This window comes from Gracilinanus agilis, chromosome 3, assembly GCF_016433145.1.
Source record: "Gracilinanus agilis isolate LMUSP501 chromosome 3, AgileGrace, whole genome shotgun sequence".
In the NCBI taxonomy this organism is placed as follows: Eukaryota; Metazoa; Chordata; class Mammalia; order Didelphimorphia; family Didelphidae; genus Gracilinanus; species Gracilinanus agilis.
Genome location: NC_058132.1, coordinates 547,685,914 through 547,699,649, shown reverse-complemented (window position 1 = coordinate 547,699,649; position 13,736 = coordinate 547,685,914).

Genomic DNA, 13,736 nt, shown 5'->3' with positions numbered 1-13,736 from the left:
CACCAAAGACAAACAATCATTTTGAGCATTTCAAAAGTGTACCTATACTCATATGAAAATAAAAGGCCTGGGTAGTATGTGTGAGCACACCTAAGGAAACATTCCCACTAGCCCTTACTATGAGGGAAATGGATGGCCCTAAAGGAATATTTCCTTGGACTATGCCAGCACACCAGACATATTCATTGTCTCTAACACAGAGAAGGGAAGGAAAATTTTTCTCTGCATTCTTTTTTCTGAACCATATGGCTTCTTGCCCACAATATCAAGAAATTAGGTTTATGGTTTAATGAGAATAATATTAGCATATTAACATTTAATTAACATATAAAATACTAATAATATTTAAAGTTAGAATAAATATGAGTTAAATAGGTTTTCTATGGGTTAGCCTTAAAACTATATCTCCAAATTTATGACACTAAAATAAAAGTTTCACTGGGAGAGATTTTTAGAGAATAAACCAAATGTGAATGAAAAGATAAGAGAGTAGTGATGTAGAAAGGTTAGCATAAAAGCATCTGAGCAGGAAATAAGATGTGTGACAGCAAAGGAGGAGAGGAAACATTGAAAGGAGAGACAGATTGACAAATATGAATGTATACTAAAAAGAAATTACAAATGAGTAGAGAAAAAAGCTCAGAGAGGCAGTCAAGAAGACTTATATTTGAATCCTCACTCAGATACTTCCAAGTTGTGTGACACAGGCTAGTCTTTCTGGGCTTCAATTTCTTCACCTATAAAATGAGAGGGCTGAATTAATAAGCCTGAAGTGTGCTGTCAGCACTAAATCTATGATTTTATGACTTACAATAAAGGGATCAAGTGCCACACTTCCTTATAATTCCTCATGACCACTGCTTCCCTTCAGATTCCTTATGAGGAAATATTATGTTTTGCTTCTGAAGTTATGGCTATAAAGAAGAGGATTTCCCTCATATAACATGGGAACTAATGAAATTGTTAACCCAAGTCTTTGTAAAATGATTAGGCTGTAATTTATTTCAATGGTTTTTCAGAGGTCAATATTCAAAGTTCTTAGAATATTTTAATAACCGAAAGGCTATAGACTGCTTTTTAAGTATGTTTTCACTAAAAATACAGAATAAAACAAAACAATGGATGGACTTTATTTTTAAATAATGATATAGTTTATATCACCCTTTTGATTAACCTTAAAGACTAATTTCCTTTTTTAAAGGTTAAAAATAACCTTTGTTAAAGAAATTGAATCTGTTTTTTCAATACTGTCTGTATACATGCTTTTATATCTCAGTCCATTCATAGCTGTTATGGACATAGAAGGGAGGATAGAAAGAAGATAGAATGTAAGAAAGATGGAGAGAAAGAGTGAAGAGATCCCAAAAGTTACACAAAATTGCATAATGATGATTTTTACTGAAAAGAGACATACTAAATGTTTGTTAATCTGTCTGGAATTCACTAATATGTTAGGGTAAACAGTTTGTGAATTTCAAAGCATTTCATTACTGCCACTTATTACCTTTATCAAATTGCTCTGGAACATTGTATTCAAACTTGACTTTCTGGAAAAAAAACACAAATGTGATGAACTCTAATTATTTTTGTTATTCAAGGAAATGATATATGCATTTGCTCAATTTGTGTTTCTCATATCATTTTTATAAATGATTTTCTTTGCAGAAACTATAAATATATGATATTGTGCTACCAAGACTATACTTCTAAATGAGATGTCATAATGTTTTAAAGAGTTTTATTTAAATAATTAAATTATACCCATTAGGGTCCATTCTATTTGAATTTTTTACAAATGTAATTTTATTAAGAAAGGATACTTAATGTCTGAATTTAATTACATGGACTCTAACTGGGAATTTTCCATGACATTAGAATCATTTGACTGATGAATCAAGAATAGGGATTTAAAAAGTCAAAATAAAATTGATTTTTCTGTTAGATTAATTGATACCCTTTTGGATATGAAACACCTACAACATAATATCTTTATTTTGAATATATTTGTTTTCTAGCATAATTGATTTTTTTTCTGTTTCTAGCTCAAATTGTGTATAACTGTTCAATGATTGTGTCAGTGGTTCACATCAAAACCACAAAAATAGCAGTGGGGGAAGCCCAAAAAGTTTTAGCACAGATTTCAATAAAGATTTTTAAGATTTGACTCTATGCAATACAATGCATATTAGCTTTGTCAAGAACAAAGTAGAAAGGGATTGTGGAACAGTGGTAGAGTATGGCATGAGGCTGCCTTTCTCTCCAAATTCCACAACAGTCAAAAATAACTACCGAATCAGTGCTAAGAGCAACAAAACCAGAAAAGATTCAGGAATGAAGGAGAGCACTCAAAGAAAACTTGAAAGGTTTCTGACTTCCATGGGCATAGTACCACCTGGTAGTTAAAAAACAAGTAAAACAGAGCAAATGCTGATGAAACAGCTAGATGCAAGCCCTTTGGACAAAGTGGACAGACTCACCTTACTTGCTTGAAGTAGGAGCATCATTCCTCACATAAAACTATAAAGAAGGCCTAAATGTGTAAGTTAAAGAGAAAGGACACAATTGTAGATAACTATTATAGGGACAGAGAAGACCTGGTTTTAAATTTAAAGAAAAATGAAATTAAAATGTCTACTACTAAAATGGCAAACAAAGGCCACAAATAGTCATAAAGAAAAATGAGTTTTTGGAAGAGCTTAGAAAAGATTTAAAAAACCAAATGAAAGTATTTGAGAAAAACTAGGGGAAAAAAGAATAATTCAAAGGAAATCAATAAAATTATAAAAAAAATATCACCCAAAAGGAAAAAGATCTAAAAACTCATAAAAGGAAATGACACATTAAGAATTAGAATTGGACAAGGAGGAAGATAATGATGTTCTAAGGCAACAAGAAATAACAAAGCAAAATAAAAAGAATAACATCAGAAGAAAATTTGAGAGATCTTATTACAAAAACAAGTGACCTGGGAAATATATCATGGAGAAGCAACATATGAATTATTGGAATACTGGAAAGGTATAAAAAAAAGTTTAGACATCATGCTCTAGGAAATCATTAAGGAAAATTGTACAGAAGTTCTAGAACTAGAGGATGAAATAGAAATTGAAATAATAAATTTGCTACCACTGCAAAGAGACCCTAAGAAGTAAATGCACAGGGACATCATTGAAAAGTTCTGTAGCTCCCAGATAAGGAGAAAATACTATAAGCTGCAAGTAAAAAATACTATGGAACTCCAGTCAGAATAACACAAAACTTAGCAGTTTCAGTACTAAAAGAATGAAGCACAAATATCAGAATACTTTGAAAAGCAAAGAAACCTGGCTTACAAACAAAAAAAACATACATAGTAAATGAAAAATGGATATTAAATGAACTAAAGGAGTTTCAACTCTTCTCAGGGAAAACAAACAGAACTCAATAGAAAATTTGATCTACAAGAATAATCAGAATGTAAACATGACAGACGAACAATGAAGGAGACAAGATCAAATTGTTTCCTTCTAATATGGGAAAAAATATAACTCTTAAGAATGAAATTATTATTTGATTTTTGAAAGAGCATATATTGATAAAAGACTTGATGTCAAATTAAATATAATTTATCTAAAAATAATAATAAAATAGGATAAGAACAAATAACATGGAATGATTATTCCATATAAAAGAGCCATTAAGTACAAGAACTGTCACAGAGAAGGGGAGGAAGGAGTGGAAGGACGGTAGTAATAGAACCTTATTCTTATCAGATGTATGTTAAAAAGGGAACTACATATACAACTAGAAGGAAGGTGACGGATTAGGATAAGGGCATGACTAACATGCCCTTTTAAGGGATTAGTGGACTAAGAAAAATTAATGTAAGATTAAGGGAAAAGAGGGCAAGGGATAAGAAAAGAGAGAATTCCTAGAAGTGAGTACATATTAAAAAGTAGGAGGATAAAGTGAGAGGATAAGGGATGATCTCTCAGGATATAATAAGGGAAGGATATTTAGAAGGGAATTCATATCAGGAACTGAAAGGACAAGATGAAGGATAAGGAAGGGAAATTTGGAGGAAGAATAGAATAAGAATTAGGAGGTAAGGGGAAAAGGACTAGGGAAGTACCCATGAAAGGGTAAACTGATTTAGAACTAGGAGTGCTAGGGGAGAGGATAAGGGAGGGAACCTAAGAAGGAGTGCAAATTGGAGTTAGTGGACAAAAGAAATGGAACATTTGAAGAGGATCTAGCAAAAGGAGAGAAGAACAAACAGAAAGGAAAAAATAGAGTGGAGGGAAATACACAACTAGTAATTATAACTTTGAATATAAGTGGGAAGACTTCAGTCATAAAATAAAAATAGGTAGCAGAATGGATCCTAACACTAAACCCAAAATATGCTGTTTACAAGAAGCACACTTAAAATGAAAATCACATATAGTGTAAAAATAAAAGTCTAGAGCAGAATATAATATGCCTCGGCTGACACACACAAAAAGCTGGAATAGCAATAATGATTATTTTATATTTGTTTATATCATATTTTATTAATAATAACAAAGTTAAAGATAAAATTCATAATATGTAAATAAACAGGGAAAGTATATTATCTTTTAAAGTACCATAGTTAATGAAATATTATCAATATCAAACCTATGTGCATCAAATTTTATAGCATGCAGAGTTTTAAGGGAAAAACTAAACGAGTAACAGATGGAAACAGATAACAAAATAACAATAGTGAGGAATTTCAGTTTTTCCCTTCTCAGAACTATAGAAATCTGACAAGAAATAACTAATAAAGAAGTCAAGGAAAAGAATAAAATCTTATATAAGTTAAATATAAAATATATCTGGAAAAAATTGAGTGAAAACTAATGAGTATACCTTTTGTTCAGCAGTATATGGTGCCTTTACAAAAATTGACCATATATTAGGGCACAATAAAATTATAGTTAAATGTAGGAAAGCGGAAATATATTCATTGTCTCCTTTTTAGGCCACATTACAATAAAATCATATATAAAAAAGACTATGAAAACATAAAATAAAAATTTTGAATTTATTGGATTTAAATAAATGCAGACTAAATAACTTAGTCTTAAAGAATGGATTAAAGAACAAGTCATAGAAAAATAATTTCATTAATAATGTGATAATAATGGAACAATATACCTAAACCTATGGAATGCAGCAAAAGTGGCAATTAAATATCTCTAAATTTTTATATTCATGAAATACAGAATGAAAAGACTGATGAATTTGTAATGAAATTTTAAAAACTAGAAAAATAAAAACTTAAAAATCTCTAGCTTAGTACTATATTAGAGAGCCTAAAAATAAATGGAAGATTAATAAAACTGAATGTAAGAAAACTAATAAATTAATAAATAAATTAAGGACTTTTTCTTATGCAAAAATATCAACAAAATAGATAAAGCATTGATTAATGTAATTTTAAAAAGAAGTAAGAAAACCAAATCTCTAACTTTAAAGTTCAAAATGGTGAATATACCAACCATGAAGATGAAATTATTATGAATTGTCTTTCTCAATTAGATCCCAAAAAACTTAAGATTGTAAATGAAGTAGGAATCCTTGCAAAAAACATAAACTGCCAGTGATGGGCAAACTATTCCCAATGGGCCAGATCCAGGCTGTAGTTTGCCCATCACTGCCTTAAGCAATTCCCTAATGACTACATCTGGATGTGGGGGCGGGGTAGTGATTAGGGAATTGCTTAAGGCAGTGATGGGCAAACTACAGCCTGGATCTGGCCCATTGGGAATAGTTTACTCATCACTAGGAGGAGAAAATAGAATATGTAAATAAACCTTAATTAGAAAAAATAATTGAAGAAAGCATAGAGGAGCTTCCTAAAGAATTCACGCAGACCAGATACATTTACAAGTGAATTCTATCGAATATTTAAAGATCAACTAATTTATATTATTTGAAATAATAGATGAAAAAGCAATTTTACCAAACTCCTCCATGAAAGAAAATCATGCGCCTAGAATAGAAGATCAAAAACAGAGAAAGCAAATTATAGACTAATTCTATTAACAAATATAGATTCAAAAAAGTCTAAAATAAAACACTAGCTAGGAGACTCCAACGATATATCACAAAGATTTTACACTGTGACAAAGCAGAATTCATATTAAGAGTGCAGGGATGGTTTAATATAAATACATCTGTCAACATAATAGATTATTCTAATAATGAAAGAAATTTTAAAAATCACAAAATTATCTCAATAGATGCAGAAAAAGACTGATGAAATACATTTACTCTTGTTAAAACACCAAAAAACATAGTCATAAATGGAATTTTTCTTAAAATTACATGAAAAACCAGCAAGTATTATTTTTAATATGGATAAGCTAGAAGATTTCTCAATTAGGTCTAGAGTAAAGTAAAAATGTGAATTATAACCAATATTATTTGACATAGTATTAGAAATGCTAGCAATAGTAATAAGAGAAGAAAAAGGACTTGAAAGAAATAGAATGGTATGTAAATGAAGTTTTGTGTCTCAAGACTATGTTCTCCAGAATTCCTTTACTTTTCCCAGAATTCCTTGAATTACATTCCCCACATTGTGTTCTCACATTTCATAAATAAATTTCTGTGAACTCTACCCTCGTTCTCTCATCTTCCTGAGAATATCTGGGGAAAGGAAAAGAACCTTTATGTTACAAAATATTTATAGAAGTTATATTTGTGTTGGCAAAGGACTGGAAATTGAAGGAATATCCATCAATTAGGGAATGGTTAAACAAATTGTACTATAAAATTGGGATGGAACACTACTCTGCAAAAGAAACAATGAGCTGATAAAACAAAACAAAACAAAACAAAACAAAGCAAAGCAAAGCAAAACAACTTGTAAAGTCTACCTGAGGTAATGAAGAGTAGAACCAAGAGAACATTATATAAATCTACAGATTCAATATTGTTTATAATGTGTATGTATCTATATCTACATTTATTTGTCAAATGATCCCTAATAGTATGGGGAAGGGACAGGGGAGCTGAGATATATGGAAATCAATTTCTATTAATATGATTTTTTAAAAAATACAAAAGTGAAAAAGTACTTTGTCCTCAAGGAGCTTACATTCAATTAGGAGGATATAGAGTGTAAACAGAAGATTTTATAAATTATAATCTGAATGGAGACATTAACAACTAGGAAGATCAGGAAAAACTTCCCATGGAAATTTATGAGTTGAGTACAAAAAGAAACCCAGAATTCAAAGAAATCAACATAAAGAGGACACTTGAGACATGGATAGCCATCTGCACAAGGGAATAGCAAAACAGGATACTTAAAACTGTATCAATTAAAATGAATATAAAATAATGACTTTTAAAATATTATGCTTTTGTAAGGTTTATTAGTAAAAACTAGAAGTAAAGGAATAAAAAGATAACAAAATAAAACCATGTGCCATGGCTAATCTACCTATTCAAACAGCCCATGTTTCCCAACTCCAAGCCACCATAGGAAGGAAAGCCCCTAGCCAAGCCAGACCCCTCAATTTTATCCCCCTGTATACGTCAGCAAGTAAAGACAGAAAGCCAGTGGGCTCCTGGGAAATGTGTCCAAAGGCCCAAAATTTCCAGTAACACAAAACCCAGCAGATCACTTTGTTTGCACTGACTCCATCAATGACAGTTAAGCAAATACTAATTGGAAATCAAACACTTTTACTTGGACGTCTTGAGTACTGACATTATATTGGCATTTCAAAGATTTCAAAACATTTTACCTTCAAAATTTCCTTTGAACTTTCTTAACCACCCTGTGAAATAATTTCTACAAATATAATCACCCCTACATGATGAAATAGACCCAAGCAAAATCTGGGTGAGTTGTCCTTGGTTCCACAGTTGATAAGTATCAGAAATGAAATTTAAATTCAGAGATTGGTGACTTCAGGTTCAGCTTTTTCTTGTGTCATGTTTCTTACCTCCTTGCCTTCTGGATTATCTCTCATGAGAACGATGTGCCAGGATAAGAGGGGGAACACTCAGAGGGAAGGTTGTAATACTGAAATCAAGAACCACCATTTATAGTCATACTTTTCTGAAAATATTTTGAGCAGAAATGGTTAATACACTAGTCTATACAAGTCAGCCTTTGGAACCCAGACATCATGATACTAGAGATTATTTCTCTGAGCATTAAAGGCCAAGGCAAAATGTTCAGAAAGACTTTCAAAGGAGGATATACAGACACATTAACCAAGGCACTATACTACTAATTAATACAGAGATGAGACAGTTTTCTTCATTAGTGTGAAGCATCTGAACAGCTAGACCAAACATACTTCAAATACTATTGCAGAAAATAGTTAAATTAAAGAATCAGAGCTAGAAAAAGCCTTAGAGGTAATCTAATTCAAAGCTTTCTTTTTAAAGTTGAAGAATCCAAAACTTAGAGCAGTGATGGTGAACCTTTTAGAGAATCAGTGCTGGGCTCACCCCCACCCAGCCCACCAGCCCTGGTACCATGATCATTGCCCCTCAGAGAACAAGTGTCGAGCCCTTCTCCCACATATGCTGGGTATCCCTCTCCCTGCCATCCCACACAGGGGAAGGGGAAAGCTCTCCCACTGGGCTGCCAGGCAGAGGGTCAGGTGAAGTAAGGAATGTTTTTCTACAGAATACATGATTAATATCATTATTGTATGCTCAGTGCCATTAAGTGTTTTATCTTAACAGGTTCTTAAAAAGAATTGATAATATTTGTTTTTATATCATTTTCCTTTCCAAATGTATTTATTCCATCTTGACCAGAGATTCATTCATTTAAACAAAGAGAAGATAGTGACAGAAAAGATAGACAGATAATTAATTCACAATTACATTGTGAGCTTCTTGAGAATTGGTATCACCTTTTGTTTCTTTTGGTTTCCCCAGCTCATGCATTAATGATATTTTACAAGATAGGCAATATTCCACAACTTTTAGTTGCTTTTTTTCCTTCCTGAAGAAAAGAGTAAAAGGTGTATTAAAACTTTTTCTTTAGGACAAAGCTTAATTATTATTATATAGCATTCAGTTCTATTTTGTTATTATCTTTTTTGTTTACACTAATATGGCAATTTTATTTGCTATTCTTATGATACTTCACTTTTTATCAGTTCATATGTCTTCCAATTCTTCTCTTTAGTCATATTATTTAATATAACTTATAAAGCAAAAATATTTCATAAATATCATATGATAATTGCTTTCATTTGGCCATGGCCCAATTTTTGCTTCCATTATTAGCTGAAAAAAGTATTGTATAAATATTTGATGTATTTGGGATTCTTCCTTTAAAATAGACAAACAGACAAAAATTCTTCAGGATATTAGCCAAGCAATTGGCTCCTAAACTCAAAGGACACGTTCATTTTTGTAATAGACTCAATAAAACTCTTCTCTTCATCTTAAAAAGAGTTGAAATAATCCTCTATTCTCTCCTCACCTTCTCTCCAGTATATAATAATGAATTGACTATCTCCTTTGCAAAGCTAACTCCCTGATATGTGCCCTTGATTCCATATCTTCCTGTCTTCACCAGAATATTATCTCTTCAATCACCTGCCCTCTTTCTTTGCTCTCCAGTCTCTCCAACTCTCTCATTCCTTCTAGATTTTAAATTTTCTCAAGGCCCAAAATGATTAAAAATGCATTCACAAAACAGAATCATCTGTGTTTTTCTTCCATCTTTCAAAAACCTCTAGAAGCTGTCGACCCTGCATTCCTCCACTTTCTCTCCTATCATTCACTTCTTCTTCTTTTGCAATATGGCTGGCTCATCACTCAAGTGAAAAGTTCTCTCCAAAGTTGGTGTTCTTGATTTCGACCATTGTGGTTTTTTCATAGACTTCATTTTTCTTAACCAGTCTGCTGCTTTTGATATCTCTCCTTCTGACATTTTCTCATCTCTTTGTTTTTGTGACACTACAATTCTCTGGTTCTTCCTTCCTTTCTAAATACTCCATAGTTTCCTTTATTAATTTATCATCAATATCATGCCCCTTAAATTGATTTCCCAATGTTACCTTCCCTGTGTCCCATGAATAGCATTGCCTTATTTTTCTAAATAATTTATTTCATACCGAAGAGCAAACCTCATGAAAGCCTTCAATTCCCCTCTCATCAGTAACAAATTATAAGCAATAGCCATCAAAGAACAGGCACATCTACAAGCCCTAGGTTGAATAGTAGCCCTCCAGACCATTGTTTCTGCTTCTAGATCCACGTTACAGCCACTGTCCAAAGAGGCAACATTTGTGGTTATCCAACATGTCTTTGCCTGTATAGTAGCTGCATTCTCTTAGCATGAATACTCTATATTTAGAATATAAAATTCATAAAACTAACTGATAGTTCCAATTAAAAAATATTTTAATTTAAGAATAGGAAATGTCACTCAAGAATATACAGTGCTATTTACCTTACTTCTACAATCTAAGGGACACTTAGCATCTTTCCATTTGACCAACAGCTAAAATCTGTATGTATTTTCCCCTACTCTTAACCCCATCTTCTATTAGAAGGTGGAAAGGTCAAGAGCAGGTTCTAGCTTACTTTTCTAATTGTACCTCTATTGTGCAGTACAATATTTAATAGTTCTCAATTGAATTAGATACTAGGTCTGTGATTTAATTGACAAAGGGAGTACTCAAATGATTAATCTCCAACTATCAAAGTAGTTGAGCATATTATCTTTAACATCTTTGAGAGTTTTTTTTAAGGCATTGGGAGGTTAAATGATGTATCCAGAATTATAGTGATAGTGTTTGTCAAAAATTATACTTAAACATAAGCTTCTTTCTGTCCAAAGTTGGCTCTTTATCAACCACAAATCTATAAATACTGTTTAATAAGTCATTTTTAAAAAAAATATTTAATTATTTCATGTATCCCCCTAACCAAGCATGCATGCATACATCCATCTATTCATTTATCCATTCAGCCAGCAAGTCTTCCACAAAAGAATATTAGCACCTGATGAGTAGGAGTTATTTACTTTTTTTTTTCTTTAAAACCTTAAAAAAAAATCCAGGAACCTAGCAGTGTGGCTTGAACATATTGGTCACTTAATAAAGGTGCTTTGACTGGTCAATCAATTAATAAATATTTGTCTCAGTGGTTGTAGGAATCATCTAAGTTATGGTTAATGGCGTAATGATGCATTTCCCCCCACAAGAAACAAGCCTTATGAACATACATAATATGTTCTGCCTGACATAATACATCACAATGACTTCAAGGCATGAGGAGATGTTTATTAACTCTTTCCTTTCTGTTTGCTTTCTCTGTGGTAAAGATAAAGCTTTTGTTTGACTGATGAGTTTGAACTGGGTGTGAATAAAAAAAACTATCTAGTCAAATTAGTCTCTTTCTTGGTGGTGATTAAATTTAGCATATATAAACACTCAGGTGGTAAGGGAGGTAGTAGCATTGTCATCAGTGTCCTTCTGTAGCAAGCTGCCTACTTTTCCAATCATAGCCACATATAGCCATGAATATATCAGCACCTTTGCTCAACATCTTTATTTGCTTACTCATTATTTTTTTCCTTTTCTTAAGTGAAAGAATTATTGAAAGATGCTTATGTCCATGACCTTGTGAACCTAGGAATGTCAGAAGAATTAACCATTAGAGGTAGAAGAACCAAACTCCATGCCAGAATTTGCTATCAGCTGAATGGAATAAACTTCAGTATAACCCACAAAAATAAGTGACCTGTGAGAACAAATTTAACCATGAATCAATTGCGCAGGCTAAGTGCAGTCTGGCAGTCAAAGAGCAAATTATCCCATAGATATGCTTCATTTGTTTTAATTTTCCTTTTATGTTTATTGTTTGTTACATTAAAGTTCCAAGGTATCTCCTTTTTCTCCCCCACACTAGAGAAGGCATCATATGACTTTCTTCCCATGTGATAATGAAATTAAATCTGCCTTTCCCATTCTTAATCTAATCTCCAAAAGTGAGAATATCTCCACTTACTTCACAAGATGGAAAGTCTCTGACCCATGTGTGCTAGAGTGAGTGATGAACCAAAATTTACTGACTGCTTCCTGAGCAGTCCTAAGAAAGCTTCTGTTGTGATTGAACACATGAAGGCACAGGAAGTGATCCAAAGAAGCCCCTTTATTTATTTATTTATTTTAATTTAAATATTTTATTTTTTTAGAAAAACTTTCTATGGTTACAAGATCCTTGTTTTTACTTTCCCCTTCACCACCTCCCCCATATGCAACACACATTTCCACTGGTTTTAATATGTGTGATCAATCAAGACTTATTTACATATTATTGATAGTTGCATTTGTGGGCTCATTTTGGGTCTATATCCCCAACGATGTTCTCATCAACCCATGTGTTCAGCGGTTGTTTTTCTTCTGTGATTCCTCTCCTGCAGTTCTTACTCTGAATGTGGGTAGCATTCTTTACCATAAGTCCCTCAGAATTGTCCTGGGTCATTGATTTGCTGCCATTCAGAAGTCCATTACATTTGATTTTACCACAGTTTATCTGTCTCTGTGTACAATGTTCTAGTTCTGCTCCTTTCACTCTGTATCAATTCCAGGAGGTCTTTCCAGTTCACATGGAATTCCTCCAGTTTATTATTCCTTTGAGCACAATAATATTCCATCACCAGCATATACCACAATTTGTTTAGCCATTCCCCAATTGAAGTGCATAACCTTGTTTCCCAGTTTTTGCCACCACAAAAAGTGCAGCTATAAATATCTTTGTACAAGTCTGTTTATCTATGATCTCTTGGGGGAACAAACCCAGAAATGCTATAGCTGGATCAAAGGGCCGGCAGTCTTTTACCACTCTTTGGGCATAATTCCAAATTGCCATCCAGAATGGTTGGATCAGTTCACAACTCCACCAGCAATGCATTAATGTCCCAATTTGGCCACATCCCCTCCAACATTCATTACTCTCCCCTTCTATGATTTTAGTCAATCTGCTAGGTATGAGGTGAAACCTCAGAGTTGTTTTGATTTGCATGTCTCTAATTATTAAAAATTTTAGAACACTTTCTCATGTGCTTCTTGATAGTTTTGATTTCTTTATCTGAAACTTGCCTATTCATGCCCCTTGCCCATTTATCAGTTGGGGAAAGGCTTGATTTTTTATATAATTGATTTAGCTCCCTGTATATTTGAGTAATTAGACCTCTGTCAGAGTTTTTTGTTATAAAGATTTTTTCCCAGTTTGTTGTTTCCCTTCTGATTTTGGTTGCATTATTTTTGTTTGTACAAAACTTTTAAATTTAATATAATCAAAATTATTTATTTTACATTTTGTAATTTTTTCTAACACTTGCTTTGTTTTAAAAATTTCCCTTTCCCATAGATCTGACAAGTATACTATTCTGTGTTCACTTAATTTACTTATAAATTCCTTCATTATGTTCAAGTCATTCACCCATTCTGAATTTATCTTGGTGTAGGGTGTGAGATGTTGATCTAAACCTAATCTCTCCCATATTGCTTTCCAATTTTCCCAAGAATTTTTCTCCAATAGTGGATTTTTGTCCCAAAAGTTGGGCTCTTTGGGTTTATCATACACTCTTTCCCTGACATCACTTACCCCAAGTCTATTCCACTGATCCTCCCTTCTGTCTTTTAGCCAGTACAATATTGTTTTGAAGAAGGCTGCTTTATAGAATACATTAATATCTGGTACTGCTAGGCCACCTTCCTTCATGGTTTTTTTTT